Source organism: Macrobrachium nipponense, chromosome 49 (genome assembly GCF_015104395.2).
Source record: "Macrobrachium nipponense isolate FS-2020 chromosome 49, ASM1510439v2, whole genome shotgun sequence".
NCBI classification, from domain to species: Eukaryota; Metazoa; Arthropoda; class Malacostraca; order Decapoda; family Palaemonidae; genus Macrobrachium; species Macrobrachium nipponense.
In genome coordinates, this window is record NC_087224.1 from 19,251,086 (window position 1) to 19,267,729 (window position 16,644).

Here is a 16,644-nt window from a genome sequence, read left to right on the forward strand (position 1 = left end):
TTCGAGCTTCAGTTGGAGACGAATTCCAACCTGTGGCTCCTCGCTATCCTCCTTCTCAGTTTTCGTTATCGAAAACCGACCAAGATTCCTGTGTTTGTTCATAAAACGCGCCCGGCGGAGTATGTATAGCTTGGTGTTTCTCTGAAATACAGCTATATATATATTTATCTGCCGGGTAAGTATGAACAAACTTTATTGTTCTTAACAATATCATAATTGCTAAAATGAAGAAGTCTCTTTCAACGAAAATAGCTTTTAAAAAGGTTCAAGATTGGATGGAGTCGAGAAAAGCGCAAAGAAAGACTTCTTTTTTGCCAGCCTCTGTCAAGACTATGCGGCAAGGCAGGCATTGGGGTGGGATACAAGTAAACATATCGGTGTAAGAATTCTCGCATCGGAATAAGGTGACTTTTCCAGTCTGGTCGACGCTCCAAGGAGGTCTCTCCTTTCGTCAACAAAAGTTGCGCGAACTCCTGATGAAATGGACTACCATCGGAAGAGCTCTCATTCATTAGTCAGAGTCTCTTCCACGAAATAGAATGAAGTTTAGGTACAATAACATAAGAAGTTTTGAACTGTCATTTGTTCCGATACGTAATACAAACCCTCGGTCCTTTAACAATAGGAAGGTAACTAGCGGCAGCTGGGACGGTCGTAAGCTTCGAACAAGGGGAGAACGGTAGTTAACTGCTTGTCCGATCGTGCGCGCGCGCGCGCGCCCGGGCGGTGAAGAATCACTTTTGCTTTCGGCCGTGGTGTGACAGGACGTGCTCGTCATCGCTCTGCCCGCTATTTCGTCGTGTGCTTTGGATGTTTACAATTTCTTCTGACTGGTTGTTTGTGGTCTTGAATGAAATTGTAAGTACTCTTTTTTCATTTTCATTGTGAAGTGAATTTAATTAATTATAGGATCAAGAAGAGCTTTCGCCGCGCCCACCAGCTGCCCGTAGAGTGTGTCCCGGGCTGGAGGGCGTAAATGCGGCGGATTCCGCTCTTATCCTGACATTGATCCACATGAATTGTTATCGGTGTCGGGGGCGAGAATGCTCCCGAGCCGAACCATGTAATGTTTGTGTGAATTGGTCCGAGGCGCAGTGGGTGCTGTACGAGGGTAGGAAGAGGCGTAGATCGACCAAGGAGTCGTCGGAAAGCTCTCCAGCGACTCCTTTGGTGACGGATACCTCGTCATCCTTCCTACCTCCAGCTCAGCCCCCACGATTTGCGCCTTCCCCTGCGGGGGGGGTTTCGGAGTCCTTCTCCTCACTCGATCCGTCGAGTGTGGAGGGCGCCCGATACCCGGATGTTCAATTGTACTCGGGGTCTTCCGTCCGCTCTGGGTGGGGTTCGTCCTCCCCCAGGCGTGAGGATGCCCCTCTAACTGACCCGACTGTTCCTCCCTCAGGTGTGCCTTCTGTGAGTGACGAACCTTGACAGGTGTGGGCGTCGTTGGGACTGCAGGGCACCCCCAGTATCCAGGGCTTGATTCAACGTCTGGCGGGGTCGGCAGTTGTAACTCATGGTGTAGTCACAACAACGACTAATACAGTGTCCACACCAGCGTACGTACGCCGCCCCTCCTCATGTGGTTTACACGCAACACATTGCGTCGGTGACTCCCACGGCATCAATCCAAAAGCCGATTGCTGCCGTACCTAAGAGGGGCGTGCCGCCGCCACCTGGATTCTATGTGCTGCCGACTCCCGACTTTCGCTGTCCCAAAAGTTCGCCCCTGGATCTGCCGCCCGTCCCAATGATGAGTTTGGCTCAATTAGAGATGCCTGTGACGCCGGACTATGCTGCCGTACCTGCCGTACCTGCAGCTAGTGTTGCTGGCCCAGCCGCTCGCGCCGCTCCTACGAAGCGCGCGGTGCGGGACGCTCATCATTGCTGATGTGCTGCTGGTGCTGGTCCTGCTGGTGCTGGTCCTGCTGGTGCTGGTCCTGTCTGGGCTGGTGCTGGTCCTGCTGCTGATGGTCCTGCTGGTGCTGGTCCTTATGGTGCCTGTCCTGCCTGTTGATGTCCCTGCCGATCCTGCCGTGCCTGCCCCCTGCCCACGTCGCGTCTCGTCATGGAGGGTGCTGCACCGGTCTCAGGTCTTTCCGGACAGGATCAGTCGGGGCGTGTTGCTTCGGCAATTGGCCCGACTTTTCCGTGGATGGAAGACCTGACGTCCGTCCTGAGAGAGCTGACGAAGAAGAGGAAGAAGAAGAGGAAGGTGTCGTCGTCGTCTTCATCGTCTTCTTCGTCGTCTGTTGCCGCCTCTCCCCCTTCGACTTCTAAGGCTTCCAAGCCGAAGAAGAAGAAGGCTGCCTCCTCCCCCCCTAAGAAGGCTCCTGCGGGACCTTCGAAGGGCCCGTCTCGCTCTGGTGTGACGGGGGTGGGGTGCTTCTGCTGGTCTCCTGTTCCCTCGGGAACAGGGCCCGTCTCCTCTTCTGAGAAGAAGAAGAAGACGGGGACCAAGGATGTGCTGGCTACTGCTGGTACATCCGCGCCTGGTCTTGGTAGCACTGCTGCTAAGCCAGGTACCGGCTCGACTTCTCGTTCGCGAGAAGGTCCGAGTGTACGGTCTCCTTCGGGCGACCGTGCAGCTAAAGTCAAGACTGCTGAGCTTGCTCACCGTCATGACCGAGGCACGGAGCAGAAGACTGTCGAGAGTCGCGCAAGTGACTCTCGCCAGGCCAGCGGCCGCTCTCGTAGCGACCAGCCGGTACTCGGGTTGACGTGACGGTCTCTGACCGGCCACGGGTTGAGGCTGGGAAGAGGTCCCCTCGACCAACGGCACCAGCTTCGGCTGGTACCAGCGGTTTGACGTGCCGTGAGGACGCTCACCGGTCTCACCGCGAAAGCGAGCTCTGTAGATCACCTGACCCACAGGGACCGGACGGAGACGGTGGCCAGCAGCAGCTCGTCTGACGCACGGGACCGGGGTCGACGTGCTCAGTCGAGCCGCTCGCCACAGGTGAGCGGCACGGCCAGGCCTGCAGATCGATCCCCACCGCGGGTTGGTGATCGGCTGCAGCCCCCCACGTACGCTGGTCCTGCCAGCGAGCGGGGGGGGGAGCGTCAGGTCTGTCTCTCCTATACCTTCAACTTCCTCGGGCTACACCGGGAAGAGCGAGGTAGCTAGGAGTGATCGTGAGAGGTGCGCCGCTCACAATCCCGTCACGATGCCGCACGCACCAGGCATGGTCTTAGGACCAGCCAGGTCGTACGCGCAAGTGGCTGGAGACGACCGTCAGGGGTCTGTTGCTGTTCCTCCTTCTGAAGGAGGAGGGTCTCGAGAGCTGCTCCTGTTGGAGGGACTGGACGGTCCTACTCCTCAGGACGCTGTGACTCCCGAGATCCGAGGAAACTTTGCCCAGGTTATTGCGCTGATTCGTCAGCACAACGACCTGGGGGAAGGATCGCCGCTACCACCATCTGAGCCCACGTCCCGGCTCGAGTCATTTTGGGGCCCGAAGAGGGAACCCAAATTGACGGTGGGACTGCCGCGATCGGAGCTTGCAGACTCAGTCCTTGACCAGGTGGAGAATTTCGTCTCGGGACGAGAGGACTCACTTAAGTCAGGACGGTCTTCCAAGCTACTTTCCTCCTCCTCTGCAGCGACAGCCGAAGTTCTACGTGCCATCAGTGGATCCAATACCGCCCAAACAGGTTAACCCGAGCTAGCTAGGCTAACTCAGGTGTGTCCCTGCAGCAGCTCCTGTCGGAGAACTTGTGGTTCTCGCAGCAGGAGGCACTGGGCCTGGAAGCTACCGCTATGGCGGCTTTCCAGGCAGTCTCTTGGTTGATCTGTGGTCCCTCACAGTATCCAAGGTCGCGGCCGACTCCGGGGGCGCTGCCCTCGAAGACGACCCCCGACTTCAGGAGACTGTGCCAGTCTGGAGGTAGGGCCATCGCCTACCTCGCCCATCAGACGGCAAACCTGCGGGCCAACTTGGTTCTCCGTCGTAGGGACGCTGTCCTTACACGAGTAGCCAAGGGGGCCGGGCGTGAGGCGGTAAATGGACTCCGTAACGGACCAATGAAGAGTTCCTCCGCTCTCTTTCCCGGAGAGATGGTGGACGCTGCGGTGGAAGACGGCGCACTGATGACAGTGACCGTCTGGTTCACCAGGCAGTTACGAAGGTTTCTGGGCAACCTCGTACAACTGCGGCTAAGCCTAAGAGTTTAGCTAGCGCTTCCTTGGCTGCTCAAGACGGCTGCTCCATCGAAGCCCCGAGGAAAGACTCTTCCTGCTTCAACTTCTGGTAAAGGAGGCCGTAACCAGCCCTCCTCCCAGCCCTCCTTTCCCCGAGGAGGTGCTGGGAAGAAGTCGAAGCGAGGTGGGAAACGCTAGGGACGGCGTTCCCCCTCACCAGCTGCCGGAAGTGGGGGGGTGCCTAGCGAGCCATTGGGCAACTTGGCAGCGCTACGGTGCCGAGACCTGGATAGTAGACGTCCTTCGGGAGGGATATCTACTACCCTTCGAATCTCGGCCACCCCTCACCTCCAACCCGGTCCATCTTCAGACATATGTTTCTAGGATCCTCAAAGGACGACGCTCTTCGGCAGGAGATCAAGACCATGCTGACCAAACGAGCTGTAGAAGTCGTAGTGGATCGGTCACCGGGCTTTTACAGCCGCCTTTTCTTAGTGGAAAAGGCATCGGGGGCTGGCGCCCAGGTGATAGATCTCTCTCCCCTGAAACCGATTTGTTCGCCAGACTGGTTCAAGATGGAGACGGCACGTTCCGTGCTGGACTCCATCAGCAAGAACGACTTCATGCTTTCAGTGGACCTGAGGGATGCGTATTTTCAAATACCCATCCATCAGTCCTCCAGAAAGTACCTCCGCTTCATCTTCGACGGGACGGTGTACCAATTCAGGGCACTTTGCTTCGGTCTCTCAACCGCCCCACAGGTGTTCACGAGAGTGTTCACGCTGGTGTCTGCTTGGGCCCATTCGCACGGGATACGTCTTCTCGAGGTATCTCGACGATTGGCTGGTCCTGGCGAGCTCCCGCTCGCAGTTGCTGCAGGACAGGGATCGACTTCTAAAGTTTTGTCGCGATCTGGGGATCGTGATAAACTACGAGAAGTCCGATCTCGAACCCAAGCAGAAGATGAAGTACCTGGGTATGCTGATCGATACGGTAGCAGCTCAAGTCCGCCCCGCAGACTTGAGGATCAGCAAATTCAGGGAGGGGCAGCGGCCGGTTCCTGTCTCGGCAGGAAACAGGCAGCTCAGCAATGGCAAGTCGTGATCGGCCCACCTGTCGTCACTCGAGAGAAGTTTAGTTCCTCACGGACGTCTTCACCTGCGGTCTCTCCAGTGGAGACTAGGGAGAGTTGGTCACAGGTAAAGAAAGGATCCACCTTACTTCCCCGTGTCCATCATCGGAGAGGTGAGGCAGGACCTAGCCTGGTGGCTCGACGACAGGAACCTCTTAAGAGGGGTGCCTCTACGCACTCCCCCCCCACTGAGATGCTGCTGTTCTCAGACGCATCGACCGAGGGATGGGGCGCACACCTGGAGGAGTTGCTGGCTGCAGGTGTGTGGGACCATCACGACAAGCACCTTCACATCAATGTCCTAGAACTCAAGGCGGCGTTTTACGCTCTCCAAGAGTTCCAAGACGCTTGATGGGACACTCGGTGGTGTTGATGTGCGACAACACCACAGTAGTGGCATACGGTCAACAAGCAAGGGGGGCCTAGTGTCTCTCCCGCTACACCAGTTGACGTGCAGGTGCACGAGTGGGCCACGGCTCACTCGATAGAGCTGTCAGCACGCTACATTCCAGGCAAGAGGAATGTAGTAGCAGACAAGCTCAGCCGTCGGGATCAGGTAATAGGGACCGAGGTGGTCCCTACACCCAGAAGTGGCGGAAAGGCTCTTCAACCTGTGGGGGGAGTCCGGTCATAGACCTGTTCGCACCCGGCACAACAAAAAAACTTCAAGTTTTTTGCTCAGCCGTGCCGGACCCATGGGCAGCTGCAGAGGACGCTCTTCAACACCCTCCCCTGGGACAAAACCTCTTCGTCTACGCCTTTCCTCCCTTTTGTATGATTCGGAAAGTGATCAGCCGAGCGCTGGTCACTCCCAATCTCAGGATGATCCTGGTGGCTCCCAAACCCAAACGACCTCAAGCCGTTTGGTATCCGGACCTGCTGGCTCTTCTTGCGGTTAAGAACCGGAGGAAAGAACCCGAGAGAGATTGCCCCACTTGGCACAACAATTCTAGCCCAGCCACACCCGTTAGAGCGGTTACCACCGAGCAGTCCAGTCCCTACAAATTCACGGCTGGCTGTTATCCACCATCTCTTGCGAACGACGAGGCTTTTCTCGCAGCGCAGCAACAGAGAGATGGCTGGACACGTCAGACAGTCCTCTGCAGCTGTGTACCAGGGGAAGTGGGCCCCGTCTTCTGTGGTTGGTGTCGTAGACAGGGTCTATCTCCTCTCAGAGCCACTCTTCAGCATGGTAGCGGATTTCCTCGTGTTTCTTCGCCGAGAGAAGCTTCTCTCAGTACCCACAGTTAAAGGATATAGAGCAGCACTGGCGCTCGTCCTAAAACTGAGGGGACTGGACATCTCGAACTCGTTCGAGATCTCCTTGCTAATGAGGAGCTTCGAAAGGTCTTGCCCACCCAGGGAACTCAGGCCCCCTGAGTGGGATGTGACTCTCGTCCTTAGGAGTTCAACTCGAAGACCATTCGAGCCACTCCGAGAGTCGTCAGACAGGGATCTGACCCTCAAGACCCTCTTCTTGCTGCCTGGCATCGGCGAAGAGAGTAGGGGAACTTCATGGTCTGTCCTTCAATGTTAAACATTCCAGGGGCTGGGGATCTGTGACGCTCGATTTCGTCCCGAATTTCGTAGCTAAGACTCAGAATCCGTCGATCCCTGACGACAGGTTCGAGTCTTTCACGATCCCCTCCCTAATGGATTTTCACCGACAACGATACGGATGAGATGCTGCTTTGTCCGTGAGGGCGCTACGGCGCTATCTGAAGAAAACTCGACACCTCAGGCCTGAGTGTCGACGCCTCTTCGTTAGCACTGGGGTTACCAAGAAAGAAGTATCCAAGAAGAACACGCTTTCTTTCTGGCTGCGTGAGGTGATCAGGAGAGCGTACGAGGCTGATGGTAGTGACGACATCCGTACGCTCCGACCGAGAGAGCCCACGAAGTTAGAGGTATTGGACCCTCTTTGGCGTTCCGTAAGAACTTCTCCGTGGCGCAGGTCCTGAAGGCAGGTGTCTGGGCCAACCAGACTACCTTCACGTCCTTCTACCTTCGGGATATTGCCCACAAGTCCTTGGATACTTTTCCTTTGGGACCTTGTGGTCGGCTGCTCAACACGTTGTGTAAGCTTACCCAGGCACCCAGCACCCAGCACCCGAAGCAGGAACAGAACAGCATCGATTCTGGGTGGACTGTAGGAATTGAATGCAATGGTTGAATGAGAGTGCGACTGGCTTTCTCTTCTCCATCTTTCTCTCTCTACTACCGTGTGGGCAGAGGGTCACGGTCGTCACCATGAAAAACTGGAAAGGAATTCGATGCAGGTAAGTACTCGACCGAGCCCCAATCTATCCCTTTAGTTAGGGATAGAAGCAAATATCCTCCACTCCTCCAACAAGGGGGAAGGATTGGATGCCTACTTGAGACAAACCCATAACTTTATGTTGGCTCCTGTACAGGAACAAGTTCTTACAATGCTGGTACGAAGAGATACGCTGCCTCTCTCTTAGTACTTGGCTCAGAGGTCTGACCATTGATCCTGCGGTGCACACCCCGATCAATCGGACAGAGGTTTGGGATCCCTCCCTTGCTCTTACGACCAGGGAGGCATTCCAAGGTTGGACGAAAAGAACACCAGTCTGTTCACCAAAAAGACTCCCCAAGATTCCACCCACCAAGAATGAGTCTTCCTATTGTTAAAGGGACCGAGGGTTTGTATTACGTATCGGAACAAATGACAATTTGTCGAAAATTGCATTTTTCCTAACTATACAAACCTGAGGTCCTTTACATATAGTCCCACCTCATACCACCCCTCACTCTGCAACTTTTTTGCATGGGCCTAAAGCAAAAGTGATTCTTCACCGCCGCGGCGCACGATCGGACAAGCAGTTAAACTACCGTTCTCCCTTGTTCGAAGCTTACGACCGTCCCAGCTGCCGCTAGTTACCTTCCTATTGTTAAAGGACCTCAGGTTGTATAGTTAGGAAAAAATGCAATTTTCGACAAATTGTCATTTTCGGTCCTCGGTTTTCACTGAGAAGATTCCTCGAATAATTTTAATTTGTTCGTTTGGAAGAACGAATACAGTATATTTTCACTCTCTCTCTTCCTTGCAGAAGAAAGAATGTAGTAGAGAATTAGCTGTCCAAGTGATTACAATACTTATGTTATGGAGGAGTAATTTTAGTTTATATTTGACAACATCTACAAAGGTTGTGTGAGAGAGAGAGAGAGAGAGAGAGATTGGTGGAAGAATGAATGGGTAGTGGTTAGATGGCGGTCGGAAGCATGTCTGTTGTGGCGCTCTGTAGGTAGTCAATGGAAGTCTGTTACGAGAGTTGTAAACAGTGAGGCGTCTGGTCAAGTCAGTGTTGGTTTTGGCAGCAGTTTTCCTTTGGTGTGTCGTTGTTTGGGTGTTATTTGATAGATTTTGGGGTTTGTGAAGTTGTTGTGCGTGTGTCTGTCTGGTTGTGGTGAGGTTAAGAAGGTTGGTGGTGCATTTTCGGTGTCTGTTAGTGGTGGTTGGGGCAGGTTGGTTTTGGCGGGTTGTTGTACTGCTGTAAGTCGTGTGGTTGTCGTGTTTTTCAGGCGGTTGGTGTTCATCTGCATTTATGTCGTTGGGTTATTTAGTTTTTGTGGGGTTGTGGGTCCCGGGTGGTTGATTTGTGTTTGGTTGTCGGCGGTGGTTGTGTGTTGGCTAGCCTATAGCCTATATCCAGTGGACGACAGCACAGCCTAGTCCTAGGTATCAGAAGCCAGCGGTGAGTACCTGTTTGTGTTTTTTGTTCGGTATGTAGGTATTGGGGCAATTGTCCCTGCTGTGTGTTTTTTAGTGTAAGTGGAAAGTGTGATTGAGGGTGGGTTTGATAGCCAGAGGTTAAGTTTATGTGGGGAGGTTACTTGTTTTTGTGATCCCGCCACATTATTTTTTTGGCGCCCGAACAGGAACTGCTGGTGTGGCAGCTGCAGGACAATTGGTCTAGGCTAGTGTTTGATTGGTGAGGAAGTTTGGGATGGAAGGATTGAGTGAGGTGGAGAGGCTGAAGGAGGAGTTGAGGTTGGAGAGGGAAGTAAGAGGACAATTAGAAGTGGATAATGAGAGGTTAAGGGTAGAGTGTGAGGAGCTGAAGAGCAAGTTAGAGGAAATGAGAGGAATGCTTAAGGAGTGCAAAAATGGAAATGAAAGAAGAAGTGAAAGGAGCAGAAGAGAGGAATGGTTGAGAAAATGGATGAAAAATTCTTAGGGATGATGAATGCAGTGCAGGAGATGATGAAGGGGTTCATGGGAGAGGGAGCTGTAGGGGGTAGGCCTACTAGGTCTTGTGATAGGCCAGAAGTGGTAAAGACAGTGGAAGAGCGAGGGGATGAAACTACGAGTGACGAAGGTGACTTGTTTGTGATAGGTAAAGGAAAGAAGGGAAAGAGACAGGATAAGAATAAACCTGAGGACAAGAAATAAGAAGTGGGGGCTGACGAAAAGAAGACGACTAAGGGAAAGAAGGTTAGGAAGGATGACGGACAGGATGAGACTAGGAATGAATACATGGGGAAACTGACTGAGAGTGATTTGGATGCGTGAGTGGAAACAGGTGGGTAGAAAGAAGGGTAAGAAGAGCGTAATCAGGAGCATGGATGTTAGCATGGAAGTTGATTCCCCTATATTCGGACGAGGGTTAAGAGGGATCAGAATGGTAGTAGCGAAAGTGAGAGTGAGCGGGAAGTACGAAAGGCTGTATATATGAGAGAGATACCTAGATGTGCACAATACGAGGAATATGGTAGTAGGGACATAGGGGATTTTTTTAAGGAATATGAGAGGTATGTGAGGCAAAGTATGGGGATAATAAGAGAGTTGGGTAGCTTTTTGACGGGATTTTTGTTGAATATGTATGGGGTAGTGATGAGTGAATGGGGAATGTGCCTTATGAGAGTGTGAAAGCCAGGATTGTGGAACAGGCGAAGAGGATAAGGAGTAGTATAAGATATAGGAGAAAACATGGTTTTGATGAGGTAAGAATGAATGTTGGTGAGTCGTTGTCAATGTATGTGCAGGTTGGAAACATTAGCCAGGAAAAAGTTTGGGGATGAAGGGATAAATGAGTGTAAAGAGTTAGTGAGGAAGTTGTTGGCGACTGTGCCTGAGAGTGTGTATGAGTTTGTAAATCTGAAACGGTAAGGAAGAAAAATGCGATGGACGAATGAAAGGTTGTCGTGGAACGACATTTTGGAAATAGTAGAGGATTATGAGTTGGATAGGTGTATGAAGAGAGTAGAAGTGTTTAGTATTAGGACTGAAGTGGCTGATGTTTATACCAGAGTTTAAGAGCTATAGGGAGGCAGTTTTGGAAGGGCCAAGGCGAATGGCAGAGCGGAGGTTGATAGGAGCGTTAAAGCCAGTACAAGTAAGTATGGTTAGCCCTAAGAGCAGATCGGAGTGCAAGCGTTGGAAAGATTAGGGTCGGTTAGTCGTGAACGAGAGCAGCAATGTTACAGATGTGGAAAGCTAGGGCACAGGAAGAATGAATGTCGGTGGGCGTTGGGAGCTTGCTTCGGGTGTGGGCAAACAGGGCATTTGGGTTGAGCGAGTGTAAGGAAAGATAGGGATGTTTAAGTGTTACGGTGTGGGCAAGTAGGGCATATAGCAAGTGGATGTCGAGGTACTCGTGTGACTGAGGTTTGCGGTAATTGCGGGAAGAATGGGCATTATGCTAGGATGTGTAAGGAACAGCGGGCAAATGTGTTGAATGTGGAATGGAAGGTCATGTGGCGAGTGTGTGTAGGCGAAAGAGGATGAGTCAGGTTGGGAGTTCGGGAAACTAGGTACAAAGGGGATTCAGTTGGGTGGGTCCTCTGGTGTGCGGTCAGTAAGAGTGATGCATGTGCGTGAAGGATTGTTGCATGAAAAAGGGTTTGGAGGAAGAGCTCATGAATGTATGAGTGTAAAAAGTGAGGTGCAAAGGGGTGTGTTTGGTTGCTTTGATTGGATACTACTGGGTGCAGTGTCAGTGTTCTTTTTGAGAATGGATGTGACAAGTTGCGGAGTGAGTGTGAAATTAGGAAATGTAAAGGGGAGGTACGAGGAATAGGAAATTTGGGTTTGGGTATTGCCTGTGGTGGGAATGTTGCGTGAAAATGTAGAAATCGAAGGGGTAGTGATGGAGGAAGGTGACTTTTATGTGATCGAGGGAATGAGTGATAAGTATGATATGTTGTTAGGATACAGGTTCTTGAAGAAGTGTGGGATGGTGGTCCATCCGAGCAGGAATATGATTGAGTTGCATAGGAAGGGGAATGTACATGGAGAGTTGTACTTGGATGGGAATGGAGGAGTAAGCAGTAAAATATGGAAGGGAGTGCCGTTGGTTGCGAAAAGAGAGTGTAAAAGTGCCGCGAGAAGTTGGAGAAGTTGTTAGTGTGAAAGTTGCGTGGCCCGATAGTCTTGGGATGGTCAAAGGTGACAAGTGTGCATATGTGGTTGAGGGTGTGGATGCGAACAAGTTGGTAAGAGTGAGTGTGCATGTGTACGATGGGATTTTGGATATGGAGAAATCCTCGGGTTTTTGTGGCCTCATTGCCGAGTGTTTAGGAAAAAGCGGAGTGCGGGGTATACGTGAGGGTGATTGTGTGGGGTTGTTGTATACGTTGGTGGATGTGGATGACGAAAAGATATGTTAGGGTGCGGCAGGTGATGACAGTAGCATGAAAAAAAAGTGATGAGTGGAAGTATGATGAGTTGAGAGAAAGAATTGAGGTGGATGAAAATGTGGTGATGACGAAAGATATGTTTAGGGTGGGCGGCGGTGATGGACAGGTAGCTGAAAAAAATTGATGATGGAAATTATGATGGTTGAAGAAGAAAGAATTGAGGTGGATGAAAAGTTGGTGTGACGGAGAGGGAGCGGTTGATGCAGATGTTGTGGGATAGGCGGGGTGCGTTGAGTCGGGGTGACGAGGATTTCAGGGGATCTAAGCTTCCAGAATTCAAGATAGTTTTGAATGACGATACCCCCATATATCAGCGTCCCCGACACTTTTCTGCGCCTATTGCCCGAGAGATTGAGGAACAGTGTGAGGAACTGAGAGAGTGGGAGTGATCGAGAGGAGTGAGAGTTCTTGGAATAGTCCCATAGTCCCACGTACGCAAGACAGATGGGAGTTTGAGGATGTGTGTGGATTACAGGAAGGTGAATGAAGTGACTGTGAAGGAGCGATTCCCGATGAATGTGGTTCTGGGTGTCTGATTGTGTATATAAGATGCATGGGATGAGAGTGTTCACAAAATTGGATTGGTAAGGGGCTATTACCAGATGCCCTCTTGAGGAAGGGAGCAGGCATGTTACGGCTTTTTTCGAGTGGTAGCTGCCACTATCAATTCAAGAGGTTAAGTTTTGGATTGGCTAATGCGCCTGCTGCCTTCCAGAGGGCGATGAATGTAGTTTTGGCTGGTTTTGATAGAAGGAAGGTGACTGTGTTTGTAGATGACGTTTTGATTGCAAGTGAGACTGTTGAGGAGAATGGTGGTACTGCTTGAGAAGGTGTTAACGGAACGTTTGAAGAGGTTGAGTGAAAAGTGAAGTTGAGAAGTGTACGTGGTTGGCTGGGGAAGTGGAATTTCTTGGTCATAAGGTGAGTGCGAGTGGTGTAAGGAAGAGTTGAAAAGTTTGTGGAAAAAGTAAGGAGTTTCCACGTTCCCCGGACCGTGCGGGAGTTAAAGGGTTTTTTTGGGTTTGATTGAGTTCGGGAGGAAGTTCATTAGGGATTGTCGGGTATAGGAAGCCGTTGACTGAATGGACCGGGAAAGAAAAAGTGTACTAAAACTGATGGTGGGATGGACGAATGGTGGGAGCATTTGAGAGATTGAAAGAGGAGGCTGCTAGGGACGTCACCTTGGCTTTTCCGGACTACAGTGAGGATGCCAGTAAGCTTGAGTTGTATGCTGATGCTAGTAAGTTTAGTATGGGAGGATGCTTGGTGCAGATGCAAGAGGTGAATGGGGAGGGACAATTGAGAGTGATTGCGTATGTGAGTAAAGCTTTTAATAAAGCAGAGCTTAAGTATTCGGTGGTTGAGAAGGAGCTTGCGGCAATAAGGTTTTGTGTGAAAGCGTTGAAAGTGTTTTTGTTTTGGTATGGGGTAAAATTTGTCATAAGGGACAGATCATCGGCCGTTAGTTTATATGATCAAGAAGGAAAGTGTGAATGATAGGATTGCAGAGGACAAAATTGAGGATTTGAGTGAGTTTGATTTTGGCTTAGAATATGCGCCGGGGAGTAAAAAATGTGATTGCTGATACGATGTCTAGGATGCATGGTAAGGACAGTGGTGTTGTGAAAAGTGACTGGGATCCGAATTATGGTACCTGAGGGGTTGGTTGTAAAAGAGAGGTTTGAAGGGAATGACAGAATGTGTGAATGTTTGTTTTCAGCATTGAAAAAACTTGGAAGGTAAGGGTCTGGTTGAAGAGTACCCGGTATGTGAATGAGTTGCGAGAGAAGTTGATGAGTTGATGTGCAGAAGGAAGTGGCATGTGCGGAGGAACAAGGTGGGCAAGGAGAAGTGTTGCAGAATTGTTGTCAGCAGTAGCTGAGTTGTTTGGATAAAAGTGTTTTTTGTTGTATTTGGATGGGACAGACCGGTTGAATATCGAGGAAGGGCGAGTACAGGTAATGAACGTGGGGTTTTGATGATTCAGTGCGGGGAACGTGGTTGTAATTGGTTGGTTACAAAAAAGGGACTGTGAAGGGGATCTGAGTCAGAATTGTGGAAATGGGGAGTTAGCTGAGGATGAATGTGATGAGGAGGATTGTGATGTGGATAACCAGGTGGACGTGGTAGTGAATGTGTGTATGCATGGGACTCGAGGGAAAATGGTGACGGTTGTCCAAGTAAATGATAGTGAGTATTGTAGTTTGGTTGACACAGGGGCACAAGTTTCCTTGGTGAGATGGGTCAGTGGTGAGTGAACTTGAGAGATGTGAGTTGGGAAGTGAAAAGGCAGTCTACAAGTGTGAGAATACATGGGTTGGGACAAGGAAGTGTTTTAGTATGGGAAGAGGTACGGTTAAAGGTTAGGTTGGGGGATCTTGAAGTAATGCATAACTTTATAGTCATAGGAGAAAATGATATGCCATCTTGTTTTTTAATAGGGATAGATTTTTGAGGATCCACGATATAGACGTAGGGAGATAGGAAATGGATTCTTAGAAAGGGGGGCAGGCAAGTAGCTAGGATTCAAGATGGTAATGTGTTTGTAGCAAACTTTGTGGGTATGATTGATATTGCTAGGAGTGGAGATGATCTGTTGAGTGAGGAAGAGATTGAGGAATGCAAAATAAGTGCCTGGAGATAAGTGTGTTGCGACAATGTGTTTTGGGAGGAGTGCTGTGGAAGACTGGCCATGTGAGTTGGATGTATATAAGAGGGTTGCTGCTAAACGTGTTTGTGGTGTGCAAAAAACATAGTGTACTTTTTGCATCAGGAAGGGGTGTATGACAAGGAAGTGGTATGTGCCAGTGTTTTCTGTTGAGTCAGCTGTGAGTATGTGTTTGTTGGTGCATGATCGGTTTGGGCATATGGGAAAAATAGTTTGTGGAATGCATGAGAGAGAGAGTTGTATGCTCCTGGGTTGAGTAAGATTTGTGTGGATGTGGCTGTCAGTGTGAAGACTGTCAGAGGGGAAAGTATCAGAGTGTGCATGCAAGTCCACCTGTGTTGCGATTGCAGATGAAAGAGCCGTTAAATTTGAAAATGCTTGTGATTGATTGTGTTTCTTTGCCCAGGACTGCGAGAGGACACGTGGGGATGATTGTGATGGTGGATCACATGAGTAAATTTGGCTTATGTGGTTCCCATCAAAGATAAGAGGAGTGAAACTGTTGCACGAATGGTGGGAGGGTCAAGTGATGTTGCCAATGTGTGTGTGTAAGCCGGCAAAATGTTGAGTGATAATGGACCTGAGTTTGTGGGATGGGAATTTGAAGAAATGTTGAAGGATAATGGGGTATTGTGCATGTGTATTCTACTCCGTATATGCCCACAGTTGGCGAATGGGTTGCATTGAAAGGACTGTTAGGAAGATGACTGAGATTTTGCGAATGATGAGTAAGAGCGACAAGGATTGGGATATGTATGTAGGACGTGCAGTTTGGGTATATAACGCCACACTGCAGAAGAGTATAGGTATGTCTCCTTGTAAAATATGTGTTGAATTTTGAAAGGATTGTCAGGACCGCGGTTGGGTCTGTCAGAAGGTGATCGGGATTTGTGGAAGAAAGCGAGTGAAAGGTTTGAGAGTTTTAAGATTGGGGATAAGGTGTTGAAAGAGGTGGTTGAGATGGAAGAATGAATGTGAATAAAGTAAGGGAGAAATTTGAAGGGCCTTTTGAGATTTTGGAAGTGGGACCGAGTGGATTGAGTTATGTTTTGGGGAAATTGCGAGTAGGTGGGGGACTGGATGAGGTTAGGGCACACCATAACCAGCTCCGTAAGTGGAGGGAAGTACCACTCTATGTTCGGGAGAATGCGATGAGTGAGGTGGTGGAGGGTGAATAAGTATGAGCCGACTGTTGTGAACAAATTGGTCTGGGAGATCGACAGTTGGTGTTGGTTGAGTATGGAAGAAAACAGAAGAGTGTGGAGAGAGGAAGTGGAAGGGAAAAGCGTGAACGGCATGGTAAAGGGTTGGTGGTAGGGTGCAAACGGTTGATAAAGCGTGTGCTACGGATGACTTTGGGGGAATGAATTGATAAAAAAAACCTTGTGGTGTAATGGTGGGTTTTGAGTTGACAGGGACAAGTAAGACTTCAGTGAGAAGGAAAACTGAATAGTGAGGAGGTGGTTGATAGGATGGATAAGTCTTTGCAGGAGTTTGACAGAAGTATGGATGAAGTGAAGTGTGGTTTGGTGGCCGAAAATAGGCGAGATGTTTGGAACCAGAGTTGGAAGACATCGGTGAAGTAGTGAATGGAATTTGGGAGGATGGTATGGAGGGAGATAATGGGAGTTTGAAAGAAAGTGGTTTGGAAGAAGTGAATGGCGATGTAACTGAAAGAGTGTATGATGGTCCTCAAACAAGATCCAGGGGGACCATGCATCTGAGCCATCCTTGGGTGATGCGAAAGGCAATTTAGTGTGGATGTTGTGAGTGTAAGGAGATGTGTCAAATGTAATGGGGGAGGTAATATGGAGGAGTAATTTTAGTTTATATTTGACAACATCTACAAAGGTTGTGTGAGAGAGAGAGAGAGAGATTGGTGGAAGAATGAATGGGAGTGGTTAGATGGCGGTCGGAAGCATGTCGTTGTGCACTCTGTGGTAGTCATGGAAGTCTGTTACGAGAGTTTGTAAACAGTGAGGCGTGTGTCAAGTCAGTGTGGTTTTGGCAGCAGTTTTCCTTGGTGTTTCGTTGTTTGTG

General features: G+C 50.1%; 1 protein-coding gene across 2 annotated transcripts in view; it reads left to right on the forward strand.

The window, feature by feature from the left end:
* The window catches only part of LOC135205367 (transmembrane protein 241-like), a 261,462-nt gene that overhangs the window by 79,586 nt on the left and 165,232 nt on the right, over positions 1-16,644 (forward strand). The window lies entirely within an intron of this gene.